General features: G+C 47.9%; 2 protein-coding genes across 5 annotated transcripts in view; one reads left to right on the forward strand and one right to left on the reverse strand.

The window, feature by feature from the left end:
- Rpn1 (regulatory particle non-ATPase 1) overlaps positions 1-20,987 on the reverse strand; it is a 674,509-nt gene that overhangs the window by 498,496 nt on the left and 155,026 nt on the right. The gene's annotated exons all lie outside the window — the stretch shown is intronic.
- LOC123754113 (glycerol kinase) overlaps positions 1-20,987 on the forward strand; it is a 266,318-nt gene that overhangs the window by 237,156 nt on the left and 8,175 nt on the right. The window lies entirely within an intron of this gene.

Genomic DNA, 20,987 nt, shown 5'->3' on the forward strand with positions numbered 1-20,987 from the left:
TCTGTCAAAAGCTTTTTTAGGTCCAGATAGATGCAGTCAACCCAACCATCTCTTTCCTGTAAAATCTCTGTGGCTCTATCATAGAAACTGAGTAAATTCGATACACAGGATCTTCCAGATCGAAAACCATACTGTCTGTCTGATATTATATTATTTCTCTCCAGGTGTTCTACCAATTTAGTTTTTATTATTTTTTCCAATATTTTGACTATTGCACTTGTCAATGATACAGGTCTATAATTGAGGGGGTCTTCCCTGCTGCCACTTTTGTAGATTGGAACTATGTTAGCCTGTTTCCCCACATCTGCTACGACTCCTGTACACAGGGATGTCTGAAAAATTAACCGAAATGGTATGCGGAGCTCAACTGTATGAGTATCTACATGTTTTGTTCACCATAACTGTACAACTAAGCTGGTATAGTGCACAAAGAGCATAGTGGTCACCCTTACACAGCATGTCAAGCCAGGAAGATGATGCCACCTCCCTCACCAAAATGGCATCTCCCAACACTGCTTTAGCTGTTATTACACTATATGTACATGTTATATTGTTATATATAAGTATCTACAGTGGGGCCACGACTTACGATGCTAATCCATTCCCAGAGACGGATCATAAGTCGAAATATCGTAAGTCAAAGCGATTTTCCCGTAAGAAATAAAGGGAATTGAATTAATCCGTTCCCCACCCACCAAAATATTAACATACAAATACATTTTATACTGAATACAATGTTTTTTTTCTAACTACAATACAGTACCTAAGTTTATCTTACCTTTATAGAGGGCTCTTGATGGCATATGGAAGATGGTGATGAGGGAGGAGGAGAGAGTTGTTACTGTTTGGAAGGAAGTCCCCTTCCATTATCACATCAGGCAGTGATGTTTTCTCTGGGGTACTCTCTCTCCTGCATTTTGCCTGAATACCACTAGGACCTGGTTGTCGTTCAGTGCTTGTTTGTCTCACTACAAATTTGTCAAGAGAGACTTGCTTTTCCCTTCGTTTTAACATTTGTCTGTAATGATGCATCACAGTGTCATTGAATAGGTTAAGGCAACGGCCTACTGCAGCCTGATTTGGGTGAGTCGTTTCAGCAAAGGTTTACAATTCTTCCCATGCTGCACACATTTTCTTAATTGTTGAGGAAGAGACATTCTGTACTCTTGTTTCTGCTCTATGGTCATCCTTACATGGGTTTTCATATGTTGAGCCTTACCACTGACTTTGCTGGAACTCATGGCGTGATATAAAATAATTACTTTAATGTTCAAAATGCAAAAAATCACCACAAAATCTGCGGCGGAATTTCTAATAGGCGCGATCGTCACTAAGCGGGCAGCTGTAGTAAACTGAGACAGGTCGGACCGGGAACCATGTGCTCGGTCGACCCGAACATGTACCAACAAATATCGTTAGTCGACGACACCATCGTATGTCAAGTCGCATTTTTCGATGAAATTTACATCGTAAGTCGGGGCAATTGTAAGTTGAGGTGCCACTGCACATTTGTGTTCACCATAACTATCCACTAAGCTGGTATGCTGAGTCAAAAAGCAGCAAGGAGTGGCCGGCACACCCACCATCCAGCCACTGACCACCACTCCCTCCCTCATCTCACCTGACTCGCCAACATTCTCCTCCCACTATACTTTTATTCACTATACACAGATGTTATATACAGTGGAACCTCGATTAACGAGTGGCTCTATTAATGAGTTTTTCCAGTAACGAGCAAGCCACTCGCAGCAAATTTGTCTCTATTGACAAGCTTGCCTCTATTAACGAGCAAAACCACATGGTGTTTCCTAGCATCTCGCAGGTTCTCGCAAATTCTCGGACGCCTCCGACGCCAGTGTTGTTGTATCGCACACGACAAGCATCCCTCTGGATTTATTTGAGCTTTTCTTTGGGTTTTTAGTGGTTTTGCGACTACAATTTGTAACACACGATGTCTCCAAAGAAGCTGCTTGCTAAAGATAGTGTTGTCAAGAGGAAGAAAGACACAATTACTGTGGATTTGAAGAAGGAAATTATAGCAAAGCATGAGTGTAGTGACTGATCTCACAAGGGAGTATGGCAGGTCCTCATCAACAATTTACACCATTAGTAAGGGAATGAGGAGGTAAGGGAGGATGCTGCCTCTTCCACTGAGATCAGGGAAGTGTTTGGAATGTTTGAAAAGGTGAACGCATTCTTGGAAAAGCTGCTCTGATAAAGCAGTGACAACCCGGTGTGTGAAAATGGTTAATTAATTTATCACTTTGTGATAACACTTTATGAAAGTGTTATCACTTTTGCAGGTATATGTCGCTTGAACGTGACACACTTTTTTCTCTTGAATGCACCGAAACACCGCACTCAAGCTTCATTTGAGCAAATATTTCTATAAAATCCAATTCTTATCCGATCGTCTTGGGGATTGTATACATGTTTGCCATGAAATTTCCGTTTCCTTTAATAACCACATTGCCTATTTGAGAAAACGGCATTGTATTGTAGCTTCGTGGTAAGACTATTCTATTGTTGACACAACGAGTGTAATCGACGTAGTTTTTTATTTGGTGCTGGTCTAACGCATCCTTGTGTGACATTTGAAATGAAATTTGGGTGAAATTCCCAAGAAGAGAGAGTCCGCCTGACTCAGAGGTGAGTTCTCCTTCTACACCATAACCCCTCTCCTCCTTCCCACCTCCCCATCGTCTCCCTCCAGCCAGCAACTACTCTTCATAAGGTAAAGTAAATATTAAAACACTACAACAAAATATTTATATTTACATGTGCAGTATTATATTTACATAAAAAAGTCATACAAGTATGGATTTTTTGGGAGTGGAACGGATTAAATTTATTTCCTTTATTTTAAATGGGGAAATTTGTTTCTTAAGACGAGTTTTCCAGGTAACGAGCTCGGTGCCAGAACGGATTAAACTCGTTAATAGAGGTTCCACTGTATAAGAATCTGCATGTTTTGTTCACCATAGCGAACCACTAAGCTAGTATAGTAAGTAAAGACAGCATCAGGTGGCCACACAGATTTGGCAGACGATGCTACAGCCCTCCAATCCTCAACATTACTCCTCCCACAGCACAGCGCAAATTATCACAACAATCCTGCTATTATCAGAGTCCTGATCGTTTTTATCACAGTCAGGGGTCTTCTATAATACTAGCATCGCTAAATAATACCAGTTACATGTATTTTCTGGGGGGAGCCCCTATGGCTCCCCGGAGCTTACTAGGATGATATGCTAATGTCAGACTTTGGCATCAGTCATGTGTGTGGAGTTCTTATGGGCCTACCGGGAACCACGAGCCAGAACCTGGCCCCCTCTAGAGAGGCAAGGGGAGCAATGGCCTATAGAAACCCCCATGTAATTGGAAGCATTCTATGTCTGCCATCGACCGAGTTAGGCACCCAGAAAGGTAGGCGTCCCAAAACAAACTCCTATTCTGGTGAAAATTGCATCCAAAAGCCAAACGAGTGGATAGAACTCCCCAAACAAAAACGAAAAAACTAGTGTGACGTTATTCGTCGTCGCGAGCCTCTGCTCCCCCCCTTCCGGGAAGGAAGGGGGAAGGGGGAGCCCCAGACCTACTGCGCCAGCGAACCACACCTCAGTTCTTGAGGCTGATGCTATCGGCTCGGTTGTGTGTTCTGGCTCCGGTCATTTTGCGGCGCTGTGTCTTGTGTGTGGCTGCTGTTCTCCAGGGGTGCAAGAGTCAGGAGTTATTCCTCAGTACTCGGGTTGCATGTGTCTAGGGTTCCCTTCCCTAGGTGCCTTGTAAGTACTGCCCTTGGAGCTTGGGGTTACCTTCCACAGGTTCCTCGGGGTCTGCCTCTGTGTGTCCGTTTTACTGCTCAGTTTCTCAGCCGCTCTTTGGGTACTTGGGGGTTTTGTCTCCCCTAGTTTACCTTAGGGTAAGAGGCAGTTTTTGCACTGGCAGAGGCGCAGGGTGCTGTGCAGCTAGTTGTCACCTATCACAGCGGCCGGCTCTGTTCCTTGGGGTACGTTGTCCTCTTGCAGAGTTTTGTTTTTCTTTTTGTTCTTGCCTTTGTGGGGGGTTCTGCCCTAATTGCCACTGGTGTTTGGCCTCACCTTGATACTTGGTGGTGCCCCCTGCTTGGTCCCCGTGAGTGTACATGTCCCTGGGGTTCAGCTTTAGACAGTTTGTTTGGTAGTTTTGGGTGCCGGTTAGCAGTACCCGGCCTGGGTTTACCTGAGCGCGAGTCCTCTTCAAGTAAACGCTCAGGACCCTGGGAATCCCCTAGGGGACACGTGGGTCCGATCGATGTGACCCCGGGGTCCCCCCTCGCTTCGTGCGAGTTTGAGGGTTGTTCGGTCCCCTTGTCTCAGGGCGACCCTCACTGTTTTTGCCTCCGTCATGCAGCCTGTTGGGTTGGTGACACTTTCGACCCTGAGTCCTGTGAGTACTGTTGCTTGCTGGTGACTCAATTTACCCAGTCTATGGATGATGATCTTCGGGTACAGGCTGCACAGGCGTTGCATTCTAGGTTTCGGTTGTTGCAACGCGCTAGGTTGGTTGTTCACCCGAATGCCCCGTGGCTGCCCCGTTTTGTTTATAGGGGCCCGGACTTCGGGGTGGGGGTCGCTTTGACCCTGGTTCAGTCCGCACCTCCTGGTCCTTTCCCTCCTGTTGTGCATTCTGGTCCCCCTCCCCTGCTTCCGGCCCCGAAACGTCTGAAGGTTTCGGAGTCGGGAGAGGGGTTAGTTGGTCTTGAGACTCGGGCAGCCTCGGGGGATGCCCCTTCCGGTGTGGCGACAGAGGCATTCGAGTCTCCTTCCACGGCCAGAGCCTCTGGGTCTGACCAGTGGGCCTCATTCTATCCGGCTTCTATGGCTGCGCCGGCCTTGTCTAGTAGGGTCAGTGCTTGGGGGGAGGACTCGGCCCCAGGTCCTGCTGGAGAGGACCCTGGGGCTGACTTGGGGGCCTTATGCACCGATGGACTCCACCTTAGTTTTTGTACCCTCTGAGTGGGGCTTATTGTTGCAAGGAGTGGGGTTTTCTTTTCCTCCCCTCTGCGTACGAGTTGGATTTGGTGTCTGCCCCTCCCCTGGTTCGGTTCCATGTTCCCCCAGGTGCTTCGGTTCCATCTTTCCGGAAATTTTCGGCTTATCGCATCCAACCTGCTGCGGTGCGGGCGGCCCTTGCGGCAAACCTCCTGCGTGACCCGGATTATGCCTCGGCAATGGATCCTTCGGCTTTCAAGTTTGGGACTTCGTTCCCTTTCTGGCTCCGTTACGAGGTTCTGGAGTCATCCTGGCTGGCAGACTGTCCTGTCTTTGCCTTGGAGGCTTGGCACTCCTTCTGCCGTTCCCACATGCTTGAGTGGCGGGAGGCTTCGATGGTGCTTCAGGTTTTCCTGGGGGGCGACCTTGAGCACCTCAATGAGTGCTTGTTTGCTCCTGCCCTTCCCCGGGATGTTGGTGTCGTTCAACTCCATGTGCAGGTTTCCTCCCTTTCGGTGGCGCAGGTGGCGGAGGACTTGCGCGCTCGGGGCCTTTTGATTGTGGCCTTGTGCTTCTTTTCCCACTTGGGCCTTGGCTCTTAGGCTTTTGTCCCCTTTTTGCCCCCTCTTGTTTGAGGCTTCAGCCGTTGCGCAGTTTATTCAGGCTGCTTTGGCTTCTTGCCGTCCTATGTCGTACATGCTGGTTCTCCAGGGGTCCCATGGTGGGCCTTCCCGGAAGGGTCGTGCCAAGGCTCGGGGTTCCTCTTGTCGTGGTAGGCCACTGCTGTCAGGTTTGGGTTCGGCGCCTCCTTCGGACCTGCCTTCGTCTGGTCGGCGCGGTGTTCGCTCTGTGCGAAGTTCTGGGTCTCGTAAAGGGCGCCGGCCCTTTCGCAGTTCGCCCCATTGACGGGGCAATAGGGGGAAGGCTTGCGCTGTTCGCTCAGTTCGCTGTTCGCTGGTGCTGCTTGCTTGGTGTCCGAACCCGGCGGTTTTTCCGCGGCTCTGCCTCTTCCAACAGATCAGCCCGATATGTCACGTGGCTGGTTCAATCTTCTCCTCGAGTCTTCGCGTATAGTATTTTTGACTCGAGCTTATCATCATCTCTATGGTGATCAGGTGGCTTTCTTATTAGTGTCCCACCTGCAGGCTTCGTCTCGGCGGCTGTATGAAGTTTCCTGGCAGTCTTTCCGGTTCTTCTTACGTCTTCGTCGTTGTACTTCCCTTTCTGTTAGGGTGGTGTTGTCCTTTCTCTCTTGGTTGTTCCTGGACCGTCTTCTTATGCCTAAAACTGTTGCTTCATATCGTGCGGCGCTGGCGGAGCCGCTTCAGCTTGCTTTCGGTATTGATGTCACATCTGCGCTGTTTCGCAAGCTGTCTTGGGCGTTGTTTCACCTCCGGCCTGCTCATGCGCCGCCTGAGCCGTCCTGGTCTTTAGACAGAGTGCTCTCTTCTCTTTCTACTCTGTTTTGTTGCGGCCCCCTCGGTTCCGGATTATTTTTCGAAGGCTCTTTTCCTGTTGGCATTGGCCTCTGGGGGTCGGGTGGGTGAGCTTCATGCTCTCCTCCGGTGCAGAGGTTTCTAATCCTTCGGTCGGGGTGATCGTTTTGTTCATCTGCAGCCTTCTCCTTCTTTTCTGGCGAAGAATGAGACTGCTGCAATCCGAAGGGGTCCTTGGGTTGTTGATGCTTGGTTGGTTCGGCCGGGGGTGCATCATGTTTTGTGTCCGGTTGCAGCTCTCCGCCGTTATTTGTGCACCACAGCTTCTGTGTCCGTGGATGTGCTTTGGGTTGATCCGATTTCTCTTCTTCCCTGTTCAAGGGTGCGGGTCTCCCAGGTCATCTGCATAGGGTTATTAAGGCTAGCCAGCCTGCGGTCTATCCCCGTGCCCATGACGTCTGCAAGTTCGCGGCTCTTGCCGCCGTCTTTGGCAATAAGTCCTGGGCTGACATTCGGGCGCGGGGATTTTGGTGGTCGAACAGGGTCCTAGCTGCTCGTTACCTTGTAAACGTTCCTGGGCTCGGTCGGGCCTGTGTCGCTTTGGGTCGGCGGATGCAGTTAGTTGTCTCGACTTCGGGTTGAGGAGTGAGCAGCAACCACCTCCCGGGTAAGTCCCTATTCTTTCCTCTGTGGGTAGTTAGCTCCGGGGAGCCGTAGGGGTTCCCCCCCAGAAAACCAGCGTTGAATGTAATGAAATGCCATTTTCTGGGTGAGTCCCGGAGGCTCCCCGGCATCCCTCCCCTCTGGTCGGCGGTTTTTCGCATGATTTTGACATCCAGCCTCAGAACTGGGGTGTAGATCGCCAGCATGGTAGGTCTGGGGCTCACCTTTCCCCCTCCCGGGGAAGAGGGGGGGGGGCTGCGCAGACAGCGGCGCGACGACGAATGACATCATACTAGTTTGCTCGTTTTTTTGGGGGGAGTTCTATCCACTCGTCTGGCTTTTGGTTTCAATTTTCACCAGAATAGAGGTTTGTTTTGGGACGCCTACCTTTCTGGGTGCCTAACCCGGTTGATGGCAGACATAAAATGCTTCCAATTACACTGGGGTTTCTATAGGCCATTGCTCCCCTTGCCTCTCTAGAGGGGGCCAGGTTCTGGCTCATGGTCCCCGGTAGGCCCATAAGAACTCCTTACACATGACTGATGCCAAAGTCTGACATTAGCATATCAGCCTAGTAAGCTCCGGGGAGCCTCCGGAACTCACCCAGAAAATGGTGTTTCATTACATCCAACGCTGGTTTTTTACATTTTTAGCTGATGCTGTGGTCACAAGCTGAACAGCATTGATGTGAGCTCATGCTACGTGCACCAGCCTTGGTGGCTCACCCAGCACTGTGCCCCTCACACCCGGAAATGTTGCCCACGATTTAAAAAAAAAATGGCATCTGTTTATAAGATCACTGAGGGAAGGTGATGTGAACCCCGTGTATCCGTGGGCCATTTAAATCTTGCATAGCACTCCAAAACATCCTATGACGTGATGCACACTTTTGCGTAAGTTACTCAAGACGTCATATGACGAGTTCCGCAGTTTAGGGGTTAATGCCTGCAACACCACCAGGCACAAGAAAAAAAAATTCCAAAAAACTTTTTTGTCTTATAAATGTGTTCATTTGTGTTCCTGGAGCACGAGGAAAAAAAATATAATTAATTGTACACGATCCACTCGATTTAACGGCCTCTTATTTACCGATCTGCCGGTTCCATCAACCGGTTTGGGAGACCGGTATCCGGAACCTCATATACCGGTCTGGCGGTCGATAGAACTATTGGTCGGTATTGGGATTGTTTTGGCATCCGGGGGTCCCTCACATGGCAAGCAGGCTATGTGAGGTCCTCACACCCCTCACTGCTGCTCTCCCCCACACCCTCACTTCCTGCCTCTTCCTCTCTCCAAGATCCTTCTGGGAGGTGGCTCAGTAGAGTGCCAGCCAGCCAGAGACAGCCTGGAGAATCTCCATCTAATACAATAAAGCATTCATGAAACAAGTATTTTATAACTTTTTATTATCCTAATAATATTACTAAACAAAATCTGTAATCAAAAATATACATGATGATGTACATCCAGAATTTAAGAAACAAATCTGGCTAACTGGGTCAAGTATGAAGGCTTATCAGAGTGAGCCAGTCCCACCCCCTACATCCCATACACACACACACACACACACACACACAAGGGGCTACTCAATTTGGAGACGGGACAGAAAAATTAGGAAAGGCAGTGGCGTTGCTGTGCTGGTAAAAGAACACCTAAAGGTGAACAAAATAATGACTGCCAATCCACAAGAAGTTGACATAATAGCACTAGAAATCTGCCATGAGGATGATAAACTAATGATAATAAATGCATATAGTCCACCGCCAAGCAGCACATGGTCAAAGGAGGAGCTAGATAGTAAACGTGAAGGTCTTATAACAATAATGAGAGAGATTATAGCGAGAGCGGATAACGATAGATCACAACTGTTGATAGTCGGTGACTTCAACTTGAAATCCATAGACTTGGAAGCATATGAAGCTAAAACAGAAGATTTTTGGACCTGTAAATTTGTAGACCTCATCCTGGAAACATTCTTGTATCAACATGTTAAACAAGCTACGAGGATGAGGGAAGGGGACGTTCCCTCTATGCTAGATTTGATATTTACCAGGAAGGAGGAAGAGATATTTGACATTCAGTACCTTCCTCCCTTGGGTAAAAGTGACCATGTCTTTTTGGGAATAAAGTATGCAATGCGTTATAAGCTGGAAGAAAATAAGGAGGTTGAAGCAGTTGAAAAACCAGACTTCAGGAGAGGACATTATGGTGACCTTAGAAATTTTTTTAGTGAGTATAATTGGACAGACTTGATGCTAGGCAAGGAAGTGAATGAGATGTATGTCAAGTTTTGTGAAATATATGATAAAGGCACAAAAAATTTATACCAAAACAGAGATGCAGAACTAGGAAACAGGATTGGTTCAATAAAAATTGCGAGAGGGCTAGACACCAAAAGACACAAAAATGGAATCAATACAGGAAGAGGCCGAACCCCCAAACATACCAGCGATACAAAGATGCGAGAAACAACTACACGGCAGTGAGGAGAGAGGCAGAAAGAAATTTTGAAAAGGGATTGCAGACAAATGTAAAACAGAACCAGGTCTATTCTATAAATTCATAAACAACAAATTGCAGGTAAAGGATAATATTCAGAGGTTGAAAATGGGAAATAGATTCACGGAAGATGAAAAGGAAATGTGTGAAACACTAAACGAAAAGTTCCAAAGTGTGTTTGTACAAAATGAAATCTTTAGGGAACCAGATACAATAAGAATTCCAGAGAACAACATAGAGCACATAGAGGTGACTAGAGACGAAGTGGAAAAAATGCTCAAGGAGCTAGGTAAGAACAAAGCAGCTGGCCCAGATGGCGTTTCACCATGGGTTCTGAGAGAATGTGCATCTGAGCTCAGCATTCCACTTCACCTGATCTTTCAGGCATCCCTGTGTACAGGAATCGTAGCAGACGTGTGGAAACAGGCTAACATAGTTCCAATCTACAAAAGTGGCAGCAGGGAAGACCCCCTCAATTATAGACCTGTATCATTGACAAGTGTAATAGTGAAAGTATTGGAAAAACTAATCAAAACTAAATGGGTAGAACACCTAGAGAGAAATGATATAATATCAGACAGACAGTATGGTTTTCGATCTGGAAGATCCTGTGTATCGAATTTACTCAGTTTCTATGATCGAGCCACAGAGATATTACAGGAAAGAGATGGTTGGGTTGACTGCATCTATCTGGACCTAAAAAAAGCTTTCGACAGAGTTCCACATAAGAGGTTGTTCTGGAAACTGGAAAATATTGGAGGGGTGACAGGTAAGCTTCTATCATGGATGAAAAATTTTCTGACTGATAGAAAAATGAGGGCAGTAATCAGAGGCAATGTATCGGAATGGAGAAATGTCACAAGTGGAGTACCACAGGGTTCAGTTCTTGCACCAGTGATGTTTATTGTGTACATAAATGATCTACCAGTTGGTATACAGAATTATATGAACATGTTTGCTGATGATGCTAAGATAATAGGAAGGATAAGAAATTTAGATGATTGTCATGCTCTTCAAGAAGACCTGGACAAAATAAGTAGATGGAGCACCACTTGGCAAATGGAATTTAATGTTAATAAATGTCATGTTATGGAATGTGGAATAGGAGAACATAGACCCCACACAACCTATATATTATGTGAGAAATCTTTAAAGAATTCTGATAAAGAAAGAGATCTAGGGGTGGTTCTAGATAGAAAACTATCACCTGAGGACCACATAAAGAATATTGTGCAAGGAGCCTATGCTATGCTTTCTAACTTCAGAATTGCATTTAAATACATGGATGGCGATATACTAAAGAAATTGTTCATGACTTTTGTTAGGCCAAAGCTAGAATATGCAGCTGTTGTGTGGTGCCCATATCTTAAGAACCACATCAACAAACTGGAAAATGTGCAAAGACACGCTACTAAGTGGCTCCCAGAACTGAAGGGCAAGAGCTACGAGGAGAGGTTAGAAGCATTAAACATGCCAAAACTAGAAGACAGAAGAAAAAGAGGTGATATGATCACTACATACAAAATAGTAACAGGAATTGATAAAAGAGACAGGGAAGATTTCCTGAGACCTGGCACTTCAAGAACAAGAGGTCATAGATTTAAACTAGCTAAACACAGATGCCGAAGAAATATAAGAATATTCACCTTCGCAAATAGAGTGGTAGACGGTTGGAACAAGTTAAGTGAGAAGGTGGTGGAGGCCAAGACCGTCAGTAGTTTCAAAGCGTTAGATGACAAAGAGTGCTGGGAAGACGGGACACCACGAGCGTAGCTCTCATCCTGTAACTACACTTAGGTAATTACACCCTGCTTCACTGGTCACATAGTTCAACTCAACACCCCTTCCTCCCTCTATCCCTCCATCCATCCCTCTATCCCTCCCTCCATCCATCCATCCATCCCTCTATCCCTCCCTCCATCCATCCATCCATCCATCCATCCATCCATCCATCCATCCATCCATCCATCCCTCCCTCCCTCCCTCCCTCCCTCCCTCCCTCCCTCCCTCCCTCCCTCCATCCTCCCTGCCTGCCTACAGTTCAATCTCTCCCTCCATCCCTCTCTTCTATCCATCCATCCATCCATCCATCCATCCATCCATCCATCCATCCATCCATCCATCCCTCCATCCCTCCCTCCCTCCCTCCCTCCCTCCCTCCCTCCCTCCCTCCCTCCCTCCCTCCATCCTCCCTGCCTGCCTACAGTTCAATCTCTCCCTCCATCCCTCTCTTCTATCCATCCATCCATCCATCCATCCATCCATCCATCCATCCATCCATCCATCCATCCATCCATCCATCCATCTCCATCCTCTCCCTCCCTGCCTACCTCCCAGCCTCTGCCTGATCTGCCTCCCTCCCTGCCTCCCTCCATCCATCAATCCTTTCCATCCATCCCTCCCTCCCTTCATCCATATCCCCGCTTCTGCCTGCCTCTCCCTCCCTGCCTGTCTGCCCATCCACCCACCAGTCAGCCATCACTGACGCAATGCGTGCATTTGGAGCTAACATGGTGCTCGGATGTTTCTTGATTGTGCAGATATGTCCAACAAAGTCACAGAATGAACACTCCAGCCTCATGACAAATCAAAATAATGTGCCGTGAATCTGTGACGTCACAGGGTAGAAAGCACTAGAGTGGTAGAACAAGTGGCTATCTGTACAAAATATATCTTACCTGAATGTTACTTGAAATATTACCAACACTTAACAACTTCGGAAATTCCAGAGCCCCACATTTAACGACCTGGTTATAGCCCCATATAGGCCGTTGAATCGAGTGGATACTGCTTACCAATGACATAAATGAGTCGAGAAGTTGACTGATGACTTCATGCATTTAAATTTAAAATTTTGTCCTCAAGGGGCGAGTTTATTGGGCAGTGCCACTCATCCTGTGAGTGGACTTACCACCATAGCAGCATATACAACACTCCCAATAGGAAGAAAATCCACTGGGTTGTTCATCCTGTCACTTGTACCCAGACACAGCTGGGACTTGTTTAACTGTCTCAAGTGAACAGCTCCTCAAACAAGAAGATTAACATCTGTCAACCCTTAAAATCTTACGTTATCTTGCGGGTGCAAAATGGGGGAATCTTTTAAGAACAGTATCAATATTTGACAAATAGTGTTTTCCTAACTCAAACAATGTGGCGTTTATAATTTTACACACATTTCTGATGTCTCTCAGGTGTTCACATTCTCTCAGGTAGTGGTCAAGGCAGTGTCCGCATCTTGGTTGCTCAAGCGTGCTGCGTTCTGGGAGCGGCGTGCTCGGCGTTCTAGCAGCCCAAGTTACCACAAATTTATTTTTGTGGCATTATTTACAGTATCTATGGCATATTTTACAACCATTTTTTCACTGATGTTGTATAATATGTGGTCACTTGATGTTTTATTAAAATACAACTGTTTTAAATTTATTTGTTGTCACATAATAGTGTCACATGTATATACAGAAAAATGTTTTATTTTTCAGGATGTATAAAATTTATTATGAATTATTTTCACTATATACACTCAATATGTACATGTTTTTGCACCAGTATTGGACATTTAGAAGTCCTCGAGACTGTGATACTCGTCAAAACATTTGACATGGCACAAAGGGACCTCACACGCTGTGCACCAAGTTAAGACCAATTTACATTTCTGTTCCCTCTTTTGTGTGATCTTGCATACAATGCACTCATGCTGGCCTACTGCACTCTTTCCAATTGGTGGTAAATACCTTATATTGTGTATCAGAAAGGCATCCTTGAAAGCAAGTCTGGGTGTGAGAGCATGGTGCAATACTGGGTTCACAATGGGCCTTTGTATGCCAGGAATTGGTTTGTTAGACTTTGTTAGTAATTGTGTCACAACAGTAAAGCTGAACGCACGGAAATTTTATTGACCGCCTATTTTCACAAGATACATATTGTAATTGTTCAGTATTGTTACGTCAACGAGGTGGAAAAACATCTTGGTCCACTTCACTGTTTTCCGTACACACTTGGCTGCCCCCACCATCATATCACATTTACCCACCAATGTTATAGTTGATGTTATATTCCATCACACAATCTGCCTTATAGATTATTTGTTTTGTTGTTCTGTTCACCTTGCCACTGTCCACCATTGTAGCATTGTGAACGGTGGTCAACATGTTCACTTCACGCCTGTCCTTCCACTGCACTGAAAGCATTCCACCAGTTATTCTTAGCTGGCAATCACCTACCTCAATAGCATTGTCAAACACTGGCATTTCCCTTCATTTTGGTTTTACTGTGCCACTCGCTCAAGTTCTGTTATCAAGCAAGAACCTAGTTAGCAATGGACTGGTATAATAGTTATCTGCGTATAATATGTGGCCCTTGTTCAGCCATGGTGCAAGCAGGGATTTCACCGCACTACCTGAGAAACCATGTTTGTTATTAGCAGGAATGTCTACATTTGTACCTGGTTTACATTATCATGCGTAAGACAAGTCCTGTTTCACAGTCACAGAGTACAAAGAATTTCAATCCAAATCTGTGGCATTTGGAGGAAATACAGTATACTGCTTGAAGGCAGCACGTCCTTTGAAAAGAACAACGGATTCATCAATCACCAGCTTCTGAGCTGGTATGTAGAAATCTCTGAATTTTACAATAAGTTCATTCAGAACGTGCCTCACCCTCCAAAGCCTATCATTCTGTGTCTCGTCTTCATTACTTGCAAAATGAAGACATCTGAGGAGTATCACAAATCTGTCACGAGACATATATTTCCCGAACAATGGTGTTGGAACAGTCTGGTCTTTGCTCCAATAATGGTTTATTACGTGTTTGACACAATGTTTCAAGCCCTCATCATCAGCCTTTGATGATGAGGGCTTTGTTCATGAGTGCCCTCATGTGGTGCCATGAGGTGACACTTGGCTGGGCCAGATACTGTTGGCGCGATAAAATGTCGCTTGGCAACAACACCACTGGCACTAGCGACAGGCGTGGTGAAACACACTTTTGATTCTAAGTCACTAAAACCAGAAAATGGTCTGGTCTTTGCCTACCTCAGACTCGTCACACAATACATCATAATCTGGAAAAGTAACTCATGAACTGTGTGGTTTGGCCGAAGTGGTGCCGATTCTGGGCAACAAGGCATGGTTGAGAAGCTAGGCCTAGCCCTTGTGGCACCTTCATGTTCACTCTCATCATCTGGCGTATCCACATCTGAGGGCTGTGTGTAGTCCTGATCAATGTCGGAGTTGTCAATATCAGGTTCATCACCCTCGTTGAACGATTCCCGATTAATTTTCTCCTCATTCAAAGCTTGCGATGCACGCTGTGCTGAGCGGGGTCGGTTGCTGGGACATAATGTGCTCGCCATGGTGTGGGCCTGGTAACTGAGGCCTGGAGACAATGATGGCCTACATTGAATTTTTTTTCAAGATGGCATCTATTTACAATCGGGGCTGCCCCTATCCCTCGTGGGCTCTTTAACATCATTGGTCGTTCCTTCCCCCCCCCCACCCTCCCCCTTTCCCTGTAAACTGGATAAAAAAATTCTGCTGTGAGGGGCAGATTCTTCCAGTTCTCTGGGGTGATATTCCAATTATTACAGTTTAAAGGGTTACTAGTAACTAGCAAACATTACTATGGTGACATTGCAGAACGTTACAGAGGTAGCAACAGTGATTGTTGCCCATGTTACATTTGAAGTTACTTGCAATTGGTGTTGGTCAAAACTGAATCACATTAGAGACATGGGACAACCTCATTTAACATTCAGTACAACCGATACAATATAAGTATCTACATGTTTTATTGCACGCCACGGCTTCGGTGGCCGGGGATACGCTTTGGGTTGACTCGGTTTCCCTCCTTCCCTGTTCCCGGGCTCGGGTCTCTCAGGTCATCTGCAGGGTTATTAAATCTAGCCAGCCTGCGGTCTACCCACGTGCCCACAACGTTCATAAGTTTGCTGCTTTGGCTGCCGTCTTTGGCAACATGGGTTAACATTCGGTCACAGGGTTTTTGGAAGTCGAACAGGGTCCTGTCAATGTCCCCTGGACCTGGTAGGGCCTGCGTTGCATTGGGTCGGCGGTTGCAGCCAGTTGTCTCGACTTCGCATTGAGGTGAGAGGACCGACCGCCTCCCGGGTGAGTCCCAGTGTTTTTCCTAGTCTTTGGGAAGTTAGCTCCGGGGAGCCGACAGGGCTCCCCCCAGAAAATCAGCGTTGAGTCCTGGACCTCCCCACGCCGGCTACCCAACACTCCAGTTCATTAGCTAATGTAGTCCGAGGCGGACATCTTCTTTGGCCTCAATTTCCATAGGTGGGGTTTTGCCTTCCTGGTGACCTCTGCAGTGTTGTTGTTGTTGAGTGGTGGTCAGGTGTCCTCATCAGTACCGAGGCTGCATGAGCTTAGGGGCAACCTTCCCTAGGCGCCCTATGAGTACTGCCCTTGTGTGTTAGGGTTCCCTTCCCCGGTGCGTTCAGGAAACTATTTCTGTAGGGGCTTTTGCTGCTCGGAATTTACCCCGCCTTTGGGGCCAGCTGGGGTTTTGTGGCCCTTGATTGCCCTTGGGTAGGAAATGGTATTGTGCTGGTTGAGGCATCAAGGTGTTATGCAGCCTGCCTACCTATGCAGCAGCTGGTTCCTGTTTCCTCTGGGGAAGTTGTACTGTTGGGTTTTTTTTTTTTTTTTTTGCCTGGCGGGGTCTGCCTGGTGTGGCAGTAGTTCCACTTCTACTATCTGGGTTGTCGTCTGCTAGGCCCTCATGATTGTACACATCACAGGGGTTTCAGTGTTTTGATCTTCCCCTTGATAGCTTTGGGTCTTAACCGGTTAGCAACACCTTGCCTGGACTTCCGTAGCTGTCAGCCTATAGGCTCTGGAAAACCCTGTCTGGGCTCGGTGGACCAATGGATGCATCTTCCGAGTTCCAGCCTGCCTCGTACGGGTTTGAAGGTTGCTGTGTGCCATTGTCTCAGGGCACACAGTCGTGTTGCAAGTCTTGTTCTCTGCTTGTTCTCCAGTATTATTGTAATGACATTACTGTTAGAGTACAGGCAGCATATGCATTGCATGCTAGGTTTAGGTTGCTGCAACGCGCTAGGTTGGTTTCCCACCTACCTTGAGGCTACCTTGAGGTGCTTCCGGGGCTTAGTGTCCCCGCGGCCCGGTCGTCGACCAGGCCTCCTGGTTGCTGGACTGATCAACCAGGCTGTTAGACACGGCTGCTCACAGCCTGACGTATGAGTCACAGCCTGGTTGATCAGGTATCCTTTGGAGGTGCTTATCCAGTTCTCTCTTGAACACTGTGAGGGGTTTGCCAGTTATGTCCCTTATGTGTAGTGGAAGCGTGTTGAACAGTCTCGGGCCTCTGATGTTGATAGAGTTCTCTCTCAGAGTACCTGTTGCACCTCTGCTTTTCAACGGGGGTATTCCCCACCCGTATTCCCCGGGGCCACCCAGTTTTGGTTAAGCGTTGTTTGCCATTCTTCCCCCCTCCCTGTTCCCGGCTCTGAACTGTCTGCAGGTTTCTGGGTGGGGTTTAGTTGATGATGAGACTCGGGCCGCTTCAGGGGCTGCCCTGTTCGGGTTGGGGACAGAGGCATTTGAACCTGCTCCTCCTGCCGAGGCTTTCTGGGTCCTACCAGCGGCTCTTTCTTGCTGCCTTTCCCCTGGACTCTTCCTTTCCTTCAGGGGTGGAGGGCATGGAGGACGGCTCTGCCCAGGGGGCGGGAGGGCTTCTGTTGCAGGTTCCCGGGACTGTATGGGGAAGCCCGCTAGCAGTTCTGAGGCTGTTCGCTCCTGCTTGGGTTTTCTGCCTTCTGGGCGGATTTTTTTTCTCCCTCTCATTTGCTTTTTTATCTCACATTTGTTGGCGTGTTTTTGGTTCACTTATGTCAACTGTCTCTCCTTTTGTTATGGTGGCCATTTTTGTTCTCTGCTGGTTGCTTCCCCACCTGGCCGCCAAGGCACCGCTGCGGTTTGTTTGTTTACATATGCCTGGGAATGTGCGCTCGCATTTTGGAGGCTTTTTTTTTTTTTTTTTTTTTTTTTTTTTGCCTTCGTCAGAGCTTTTATCCTCCCGTTGCCGTTTCTCTGTTATTTCTTCTAGGGCATTCTGTTCTTCTCCTGTTCTGCTGGGAATGCTTGGGTATTGGGTTTTAACCCAGTTTTGTGTTTTCTGTCTGTGTTTGGGTCTGGGCCCCTGGTACTCACCTAGTACTCACCTAGTTGTGGTTGCGGGGGTTGAGCTTTGGCTCTTTGGTCCCGCCTCTCAACCATCAGTCAACTGATGTACAGATTCCTGAGCCTACTGGGCTCTATCATATCTACATTTGAAACTGTGTATGGAGTCAGCCTCCACCACATCACTTCCTAGTGCATTCCATTTATTAACTACTGTACTCTGTCACTGAAAAAGTTCTTTCTAATGTCTCTGTGGCTCATTTGGGTACTCAGTTTCCACCTGTGTTCCCTTGTGCATGTATTACCCATGTTAAATAATCCATCCTTGTCTACCCTGTCAATTCCCCTGAGAATTTTGTATGTGGTGATCATGTCTCCCCTAGTTCTTCTGTCTTCAGTGTCCCTGGCTGTTTGCTATGCTTACTCCCACGCCTTTTGTCCCTCGGTTTTCGATCCGTTTCTGGCTGTTGCACTGGTGGTTCAGTCTGGCTGATGTGTTTTGCCCTTCCTTTTTTTGGTGCGTTTCTTTTTGCAAATGTAGTTGTTTGCAACCTTCCCCCCACTCAGTTCCTTTTATCTCTTAGGTTTTGTTCATAGGTTTCTTCCTCTCGGGTTCCCTTTGGGGGTTCTGGAGGCCCTTAGTTACCTCCTGTGCACCCCAGTCCTTCCTCTTCTGGGGTTCCAGGGTCTTCCTAGCTTGCAGACTGCTCTTCTTGGGTCTTTGCCCACGTTTTGTGATCATGCCGGGGCTTCAGTTTTTGTTGTCAAGGTGGGCCTTTGGTGCAGCTTTTGTGTTTGTGTCTCCAGGTGCCTTCTTTGTCTGGCCAGTGCAGTGCTCCCTCTGCTTGCCAGTTGGCTTCTTGCCTTTTTCTTTTTTGTTCTGTTCTTTCAATTTTTTTTCTCAGAGGAGGCGACAGTCCCTTCGCTAGCTTTGGGGATCATGTCATCTGGCCTGTGGTGGTGTTGGGCGGCTCCTTCCTCTTTGGGGGGTTCGGGATTGGCGGGGCATCACGGAGTGGTGTGCCTGGGCATGGTTGTAACGACCCTGTCCCTCAGGTGGGTTTTCCACCTGTTTCCAGTGCCGACACAGGACTGTGCAGATCTAAAATTCTTCTGGACTTGTCCCATCTGAACCCCTGGATTCCTTTCCCCGCCTTTCAGATGGTTACTCAGTCTCTGGTCTGGCTTCTTTTGGAGCCGGGTGCCTGGATGGTGTCCCTGGACCTTTCGTCCGAGGCTCAGGGACTGGTTAGGTTTCGTAGTGGGTGTCAGGCTTACTGCTTTCATTGCCTTCCTTTTGGCTTGAATCTCGCATCTCGCGTATTCATGCATCTTACCCGGTTCGTGGTGACCCATCTGCATCTGCTAGGGGTTCGGGTCATGGCCTATCTCAATGCTTGGCTGGTATGGACTCCCAGTCGGTCCACTTGTCTGTTCGCCAGTGGTGTGGTTCTTTCCCAGCTCACCGGATTCGGGTTCCTGGTGAACTGGAGGAAGTCCCATCTGGTTCCATGCTAGGTTAGGACCAAGCTGGGTCTTGTTTGGGACTCTCGGACCGCTTACATGTTTCTCCCAATGGAGGCGTTGCTGAGGATGTGGTCCTCTGCCTTCGGCTGTTTCTGGGGGAATCCCAGGTCACTCGGTGGTTGCTCAAGCAGTTGTGTGGGAGTTTGAACTTCACTGTGCTGGTCTACCCACTGGGTTGGGTTTGACTTCGGCGTCTGTTCTGGTTCCTTCTAGGACTCAGAGTTTCCGCTTCTCTCGCAATCGCTGGATTCATACTCCAGGAGCCTTGTGTCAGTTGCTGCATCGCCGGCTTCCTCTTCAGGGTTTTTGAAGTTCAGTACCTTGGCGCCTACCCGAGCCCTTGCTTGATGTGCTCACAGATGCTTTATCTCTCAGCTGGGGCTTTGTGACCAGTGCTCACCAGGCCAGTCAGGGACAATGGGGTCTGTCATTCCGTTGGGCTCACAGCACGGTGTGGGTGTTCACGACAGTTTGGCTGTCGCTTCGGAGGGTTCGGGTCACTTGGGGTTTGACCATCTGACTCCATTTGGATTGGTCTCTAGTGGTTCATTCCCTGAACTGTGGCAATTTTGATGTGGTCATTGGCTCTTTAGGGCTGGTCACTTCAAGTGACTCGTCTGCTGAGTTCTTGGGGTTTGGCTCTCCTGGCAGTTCACATCCAGGGGATGTCCAATGTCCTGGCAGCTGGCCTGTCTCCATTCATTCCTCTGTCCATGGAATGGATGGTTGATGCCGACTCTTTCCATTGGCTCTGCGGGACATACAGACTCCCAGACGTACGGACTCACGAACATGAACCTTTTCGTGTTGGTGTGGTCTCGGTATCTCCCAATGTGGCGCTCTTCCCTGACTGCGAGGCTGTCTTGGTGGACACTTTTCAGCAGGACTGGTCGAGGTGGGGTTCCATGTACCTCTTTCTCCTGGTCCAACTGTTGCTGTGGGTTCTTGCTCGGTTGGAGTCCTACCAAGGGAGAGTAGTCCTCGTGGCCCCTTGGTGGCTGGCCCAGCCTTGGTTCCAGGCACTGCTGGCTCAGTGTTCAAACCAGGACATTTCCTGTGGTTCCGCCTCTTCCAGCGAATTGGACCAGTCCGGTACATGGCTGGCTCGGTCTTCTCCTCTGCTCTTCGTGTCTGGTCTTTTTGATACAGGTTTATCACCATTTCTATTGTGATCAGGTGGCTTCGTTGATGGTGTCCCACCTGAGAGCTTCATTTCGGCGACAGTGTAAAGTTTCCTGGCGTTCTTTCCGCCATTTTCTCTCTCTTTGTAGGTTATCTTCTATTTCTGATCGAGTGGTCTTGTCTTTTCTGTCTTTTCTTTTTCAGGACTGTCATTTGATGCCTAATACTGTCTCCGCGTATCGTGTGGCGCTAGCAGAGCTGCTCCAGCTTGCGTTCAGGGTGAATGTCTCTTCTGCCCCATTCCAAAAGCTTTCTCGTGTTTTGTTTCACCTCTGGCCTGCCCATGTGCCGCCTGAGTCATCCTGGTCCTTGGACATGGTGCTCTCCCATCTTTCCTCTCCTTGGTTTCTGGTGGCACCTTTCGGTTCAAGATTGTTTTTCCAAGGCTCTGTTTCTGTTGGCATTGGCCTCTGGGGGTTGGGTCGGTGAGCTGCATGCTCTCCTCCAGTACAGGGGTTTCTGCTCTTTTGGTCCTGGTGGTCGTTTTTTTGGGTTGCAGTCTTCGCCTTCTTTTCTGGCGAAGAACAAGACGGCTGCTT

The sequence above is a fragment of the Procambarus clarkii genome, chromosome 6 (assembly GCF_040958095.1).
Source record: "Procambarus clarkii isolate CNS0578487 chromosome 6, FALCON_Pclarkii_2.0, whole genome shotgun sequence".
NCBI classification, from domain to species: Eukaryota; Metazoa; Arthropoda; class Malacostraca; order Decapoda; family Cambaridae; genus Procambarus; species Procambarus clarkii.